This window comes from Nicotiana tabacum, chromosome 19 (assembly GCF_000715075.1).
Source record: "Nicotiana tabacum cultivar K326 chromosome 19, ASM71507v2, whole genome shotgun sequence".
In the NCBI taxonomy this organism is placed as follows: domain Eukaryota; kingdom Viridiplantae; phylum Streptophyta; class Magnoliopsida; order Solanales; family Solanaceae; genus Nicotiana; species Nicotiana tabacum.
Window position 1 is genome coordinate 79,618,269 of NC_134098.1, and position 7,990 is coordinate 79,626,258.

Sequence of the window (7,990 nt, forward strand, 5' to 3'; positions counted from 1 at the left end):
GACTCCAGGATCGTCTCTGTGTTCCTAATGTGGATGAACTGAGGAAAACGATCCTAGAGGAGGCACACAGTTCTCGGTATTCTATTCATCCAGGTGCTACAAAGATGTATCGTGACTTGAGGCATCATTATTGGTGGCGACGAATGAAAAAGGACATAGTTGAGTATGTAGCTATGTGTCTAAATTACCAGCAAGTTAAATATGAGCACCAGAGGCCAGGTGGCCTACTTCAGCAGATGACTATACCAGAGTGGAAATGGGAACGAATTACTATGGTCTTTGTAGTTGGGTTGCCGCGGACCTTGCGGAAGTTTGATGCAGTTTGGGTCATTGTTGACAGGTTGACCAAGTCGGCACATTTTATTCCTGTTGTGACTACTTATACTTCAGAGAGGTTGGCCCAGATTTATATTCAGAAGATAGTTCGGTTGCATGGTGTGCCAATTTCCATCATATCAGATAGAGGCCCTCAGTTTACTTCACATTTCTGGAGAGCAGTACAGAGTGAGTTGGGGACCCGTGTAGAGCTCAGCACAACCTTTCATCCGCAGACCGACGGGCAGTCAGAGCGGACAATTCAGATTTTGGAGGATATGCTCAGGGCATGTGTGATTGACTTTGGAGGTCAATGGGATCGTTTCCTTCCTTTGGCCGAGTTTGCTTATAATAACAGTTACCAATCCAGCATCGAGATGGCTCCATTTGAGGCTTTATATGGCCGTCAATGCCATTCACCTATCGGATGGTTTGAGCCCGGTGAGGTTAAGTTATATGGTACTGATTTAGTAAGGGATGCCTTGGAAAAGGTAAAGTTGATTCAGGAAAGACTTCGTACAGCACAGTCCAGACAGAAGAGTTACGCGGATCATAAAGCGCGTGATTTATCATTTATGGTAGCTGAAAAAGTTCTCTTGAAGGTTTCGCCGATGAAGGGAATTATGAGATTCGGGAAGAAGAGCAAGTTGAGCCCAAGATTTATAGGCCCATTTGAGGTATTGAGACGAGTTGGGGAGGTTGCTTATGAGCTTAGATTGCCTCCCAGTCTATCGGGAGTTCATCCGATTTTCTATGTATCTATGCTCCGGAAGTATCATGTTGACCTATCACATGTGTTGGACTTCAGCACAGTTCAGCTAGATAAGAGTTTGGGTTATGAAAAAGAGCCATTTGCCATTGTTGATAAACAAGTTCGCCAGTTGTGGTCCAAGAGAATTTCTGCAGTAAAGGTCCAGTGAAGGGGCCAACCAGTCGAGGAAGCGACTTGGGAGGCCGAGGAGGACATGCAGAGCAAATATCCACACTTATTTAGAACTCCAGGTATTATTCTAAACTCGTTCGAGGACAAACGTTTGTTTAAGAGGTGGAGAATGTAATGACCCAACCGGTCATTTTAACTTTTAGAAACCCGTTCCTTAAAATAAAACTCCCCGAACATGCTTTTATTAATTTATGACTCGCGGGGATGGTTGGTTCGGGATTTGGAAATGTGTGAGTTGAAATCGGAACACTTGGTTCCTTAAGTTAGCTTTAAATAGACAAGTTTGACTTCGGTCAACATTTTGAGAAAACGACCCCAGAAGCGGGATTTGACGGTTCCAATAGAATCGCATGATGATTTTGGACTTAGGCGTATATTCGGATCGGGTTTTGGGGGACCCGGGAGCATTTCGGCGCCTAATAGTGAAAGTTAGTTCTTGAAGGTTTTTGAAATTCTTTAAATTTGGTTTGGAGTAGGTTTTGGTGATACCGGGGTCCGAATGGAATTCTGAGATAGGGAATAGTTCTGTAAGGTTATTTAAGACTTGCACACAAAATTTGGGGTCATTCTGAGTTGATTTGATAGGAATCGAACGAGCAGAAGTCTTTTTAGAAGTTTTTGAATTCATAAGTCAATTCATGCGTTTTGGCGTCCGATTCTTGATTTTTGATGTTATTTTCGGATTTTGATCGCTCGAGTAGGTTTGTATGAGTTTATTAGACTTTTTTGGATAGTTGGTGTGGAGCCCCAAGGGCTCGGGTGAGTTTCAGGCATTCGGAAGGAATGAAAATACATCAGTTTTCTGGTGTTTCTTGGCAGCAGTTGCAGGTCTCGCAAATGCGAGAAATTGTTCGTAAATGCGAACCTCGCATTTGCGAGAAAGGCTTCGCAATTGCAAAGAAGCCCGACCTAGGTAGTGTTCGCATTTGTGACACATTTGATGCATTTGCAATCCCAGCAGAGTTCGCATTTGCGACTCTTTGGTCGCATTTGCGACCCCAACAGTTGAAGGCCAAGCTTCGCATTTGCGAGAGTTGTGCTGCATTTGCGAACCTGGTGTCGCAAATGCGACATCAGAGGCATGTGCCCAACTCATTTAATGCGCGACTTAGGCCATTTATCTCACTTTTCTTTCATCTCTTGGGCAATTCTTGGAGCTTTTGGAAGAGGGTTTTCACCTAGCACTTTGAGGTAAGTAATTCCTACATTACATGAGTTAAATACATAGATTATAGGTAGATTATAACTAGTAAATCTTAGAAATCAAGAGTTTAGGTGAAAAACCTAGATTTTTATAAAAATGAGATTTTAACCACAAAAATAATTATGGAATTTGGTAGAAATTATATATTCAAGTTCTTGAGATTATGGGTAACGTTTTTATCCGAAAGGTTTCAGAATCCGAGCACGTGGGCACGGGGTAAATTTTAGGAATTTAACCATTTTGGATAGAGTAATTTATTTAATAAATGAATTTTGAATTATTGAACATATATTAATTATTTTATATAACTTTTGGATAGTTTCGGAGTTTTCGGCATCGAATCGAGAATTTTACGCGACGCGATAATCGAAAAGTAGACTTTGAGACGAGGTAAGTCTCTTGTCTAATCTTGTGAGGGGAAAATTACCCCATAGGGATTAAATTAAATAATTATTGCTAATTGCGGGGGCTACGTACGCACGAGGTGACGAGAGTCCGTGCGTAGCTACTATTAATGCTAAAGTCCGGGTAGTTTAGGACTCAAAGCATGAATTACTTGTGTACATTGTATTCTTTGTTTAATTAATATTAATTGATATATATGAATATATTGTGAATTGTTAGATAAAGATATTAAAGGATGGAAATCTCATATGCTTGATTTTCTGTTTAAATTAATTAATTGTTAAAAGAAATTGTTCTTCCTCCCGAATTTATCTTATAATAAATATACCCTCCTTCCGGAGGTACATAAGAAAAGAAATTATTCTCCTCCCGAATTTATCTTATAATAAATATACTCTCCTTCCGGAGGTACATAAGAAAATATCCTCCTTTCTTGTGGAGTGAGCCGAACGCCTCGGCAGGATAGATGCATATATGGATCGCGCCGCATGTCCCTCGGCAGTGTACGCGACACTCTGGATCGGGCCGTACATCCTCGGCAGAAATCGTGCTTAATAATAATAATTACACGATACTTTAATAGTTATTTCAGCTTGCGAAACTAATTGATAAATTGGAGAATCCTTGAAATTTAATGAATTATTATTCGTGCTTGTTAAGAAATTAATTGTTATTCCTGTAAATGAGATTAATTGATAAATTAAAAATTATTTGAATTTAAGGAATTTAATTAATATATTGAGAATTTTTACATTTGAAGGAATTTGATTATTTTCGCTGCTTAAATAAATTATTGTAAATTTTGTAAATCATGCTGATTTAAATATCCTAGTTATATTTCAATTATTATTATTGACCCATAGTGAGTGTCAAAGTCGGCCATCTCGTATCTACCACTTCGAGATTAGGCTTGATACTTACTGGGTACACGTTGTTTGCGTACTCATACTACACTTGCTGCACTTTTTGTGCAGGACCTGATGCAACTACTAGTGGGGGACCTATCGTCTTACACTCACGTTATCCAGGGGCATATTGGTGAGCTGCACTTTCTGAGCCGTTCTGCAGCTACTAGTGTCTCTCCTTGTATTTTTAATTCTGTCTATTTTTATTTCAGACAGTATTTGAGATTTTGTATAATCTACTAGATGCTCATACACTTGTGACATCAGGTCTTGGCACACACATTGGTAGAATTTGGTGTTTTATTATTTTTTTGGTTTTAAATTTTGTCAATATATGCTAAATTTATTAAGTTGGCTTGCCTAGCTGTAGTGTTGAACGCCATCACGACCTATAGGTGAAATTGGGTCGACAACCTTAATTATTATTATTCAAGGTGAAGTAACAATTCCTTATCTATTCTTGTGAAAATTAACTTAATCAACTTATATAAGTAATCTTATTGGGATTACATTCCTAAATATTAGGAGTTTTTATATAGTTCAAATAAGAGAAAACTTAATAATCAAAATTTTAGTTAATTCTAACGTCCTAAATATTAAAAATATTAATTTAATCCAATGTAAAATTTATTTATATGATAAAAGGTCGACCAATTTTGCGTTTAAGTTTCGTACTTTTATAATAGTCTGGATCGATTGAAAAAGATAAAATTAAGTGAAACGTTATTTTCCTATATATTTAGTAGTTTTAAATTTTTATTTACCACGTAATTACTATAAAATTAATATACTTTGTTGCAAATACTAAGTGAAGTAAAAAGATTTAATAAATAAATATTTAATAATCAAATTTCAATGAATTTTTAGATCCTAAATATTAGGATAATCAAATGACAATTTTGTCCAATGTGAATTATACTTTAAAGGAATAAAAAAGACAAACAATATTTCATTAAGGGCCTTCTTACTTTTAATATATTACTAGTCTAAAGATACGTACCATATCACTTTAAAGTAATAAAAGAAAAGTGTATGTTCTTTTGTTTTTGGTCAAAATTAAAAGTTTTATTTCAACCAAATATAATTATATACATCCACTAGTTACATTTGACTCTATAACTAGTCCTCCATATTCTCACTACCTATTTGTGAAGGTATAACTCTCCCTTTCTAGTATATCAACTACCTCTAAACAGGGTAACTATTCAACAACTCTAAGGATCTCTTAAATTTGCTGAAGTGTTGCCCTCTTGTATGCAACTGTATGGCTATCTCTTTTAGTCTCTGTTGACTTTCTTTCTTTTAATCTTGAAATCTCCTTGCATTTCTTTCATTCCATACATGGTAGACAGTAGCAATACATAGGAACTTCATGATCTCTGCTCGTGGCTTGTTGTTCATCTTTCTGCTTATCCAGTCAATCTCTTTCTCCCAGTTGCTAATTCTCCTATTTTCCCCCAGCCACCTAAGTAATGCACTCTAAATTTGGGATGAGTAGGGGCACTGGAAGAACAGGTGCTGCAGGTTTTCCTCAGCTCTAGTGGTACATAAGGCACAGTCAGTTTGGACATGTATGCCCCATTTCTGCAATCGATCAACAGCAGTCAATCGACCCAGTAGTGCCAGCCAAAAGATGAACTTATGTTTTAGTATAGTAGTTGGTCCCGACACTAGCCCTTTCCATTGAACTTTCTGAAACTGTGGAAGAAAGAATAAGTAAGCCTTTTTAATGCTAAACTTATCTTTATCACAGCATTTGTGTAATGTCACATTGTAGTCCATATTCAGAAACTATTTATTTGCATCCAATATTTTCCTTACCAGCCAGCAGGCCTGTGTAGGTGTATTTAGTTGATGCAGTTCTTTCCCTTTGATATAGAAGATATGAATCCATTTTATCTAGAGTGCATCTTTCTTGGTTGTTACAGCCCATAGTAGTTTACTGATAGGTGCTCTATTCCATGTATGAAACTCTATGAAGGTCAGACCACCTGCTGAATGTGGTTTACATAATGTCTCCCATGCAACTAAGGCTTTCCTTGAGCTCTCATGACTGCCTGTCTATAGGAAGATTCTGCAAACTCTAGTTATGAGTTGAATAACCTTCTTAGGAATTAGAAACACGTGCACCCAATAAGTTTGCATCTCAAATAATATACTTTTAATAAGTTTCATCCTTCCACTATATGATAGGAATTTAGTGGACCAGCATCTTATTCTTGCATCCATTTTCTCAACCAGTGGTAGGCATTGTTGAGCTGTGATCTTCTTTGAGGATAGAGGAACTACCAAGTACTTGAATGGGATCTATCCCTCTGAGAATTAAATTTCATTCAATATATGTTCCTTAAGTTATTGACTGATCCCTGCCACATACAGTGAACTCTTTTCCAAGTTTGCCTTGAGACCAGATAGTGCAGAGAAGTGGTGGAACTGCTGAAGCATCAACCTTATAAATATTGGATCAGCTCTGCAACACATAATTAAATCATCGGCAAAGCATATATGGACTATCTGCATCTTGGGTCATAGTTGAAGTCTGTATTGTGTCTTAAATACTCCATCACAAGAACAAATAAGTATGGAGACATTGGGTTTCCCTGCCTTAGACCTCTCTTAGCTTGAAATATGGGTTTAAGACCACCATTGAATAACAAAGAATAGCTCACTGTGCTGATACACTCCATAATTAGGTTTACATACTTTCTAGGCATCCCATATTCTAGTAGGATCATTCTGAGGAAGCCCCACTCAACAAAATCATATGCTTTCCTAATGTCCACCTTAACTAGGCATCTAGGGGACACTCCTTTTTGTGTGTAACCCTAAACCATTTCATGTGCCACAATCACATTATCTAAAATGTTTCTCCCCTAAATGGATGCTGATTGTGAAGGCCCCACCAAGTAGTCAACTACTAATTTCAACCTAGCAGTAATGACTTTAGCTATCAGTTTGTACAGTGTAGTGTAGCAGGCTATGAGTCTGAATTCCTTTACAAAGGTGGGGATTTTTACTTTAGGGACTAAAGTCACAGTAGTACAATTTACTTCCTTAAGTAGTTTACCAGTTTGAAAGAACTGCATTGTAGCCTTTGTTACCTCATTCCCTATCAAATAAAGTACTATTTGAAGAATTCAGCTGGGAATCCATCAATTCCAGGAGCTTTATCCACTGGGAGATCTTTCAAAGCTTGAAGCACTTCTTTCTTCCTGTATAAGGGCCAGTTGTTGTTCATTAGTGAGACAAGGTCCATCTTTTGCTATGGTTGGATCTAGGCATGGCATTTCTGTTGCAGCTGTTCCCAGTAAGTTCTTAAAGAAACCTATAAACTCTTTTTGAATTAGGACAGGTTCATGCAGTTGTATCCCATGTTCTGTGCAAATATAGGAGATTATATTTGTGGCTTATCTAGCCTTCAGTGCTGCATGAAAGAATTTTGTGTTTGAGTCTTCACAAGCTAGCCATGTTGCTCTAGATTTCTTTCGAAGCACTTTCTCATGTATAGTTGTCCATTTTACCAGTTGTATCAAAGTGTCCTTTTCGGTTGTAATGAGCTGTTCATTGAAAAAATCTGCACTCAGTTCCAACTGTGTATGTTGCAGCTTATCTTTCAGCTCATTCAGTTTCCTCTCCAGTGTTGACATTTTTCTATTCATCTCAGAGGTTTCAACTCTATCAACTTGAGTTTCCTCCATATTGCATACATGGTATGTCCTTGTATATGTTGTCCCCAGGCTTTGCGTACTGCTTCCTTGAAGTTCTCTTGAGTCAAAAGAACATCGAGAAGTCTAAATGGTTGTGATGACCCAAAATGGTCATCTTATATTTTAGAACTCGAATATGCACTTTTAAGCCTTAAAAATCTCATTTTTACCCTCCCTCATTTGCGTGCACAGTTCGGGCAGGTTTCCGAAAAGCTTTTATATTGAAAACTGATGAAAATAAGAATTTTTGCCTTAAAAATTAATTTTAGTTGATTTCGGTCAGCATTTTTGGTAAACGGGTCCGGATCCGTGCTTTGAAGGTCCCGATAGGTCTGTATCGAATTCGGAGGTCCCTCGCTCAAGTTATGAATTTTTGATGAAAATTAATTATTTTTAAGAATTGATTGATGTTTGGCATTGTTAGTACCGGGTCCGTATTTTGGTTTCGGAGTTCGATACAGCTGCATAATGATATTTAAGACATGTCTTTAAAATTTGGTGAGAAATGGAG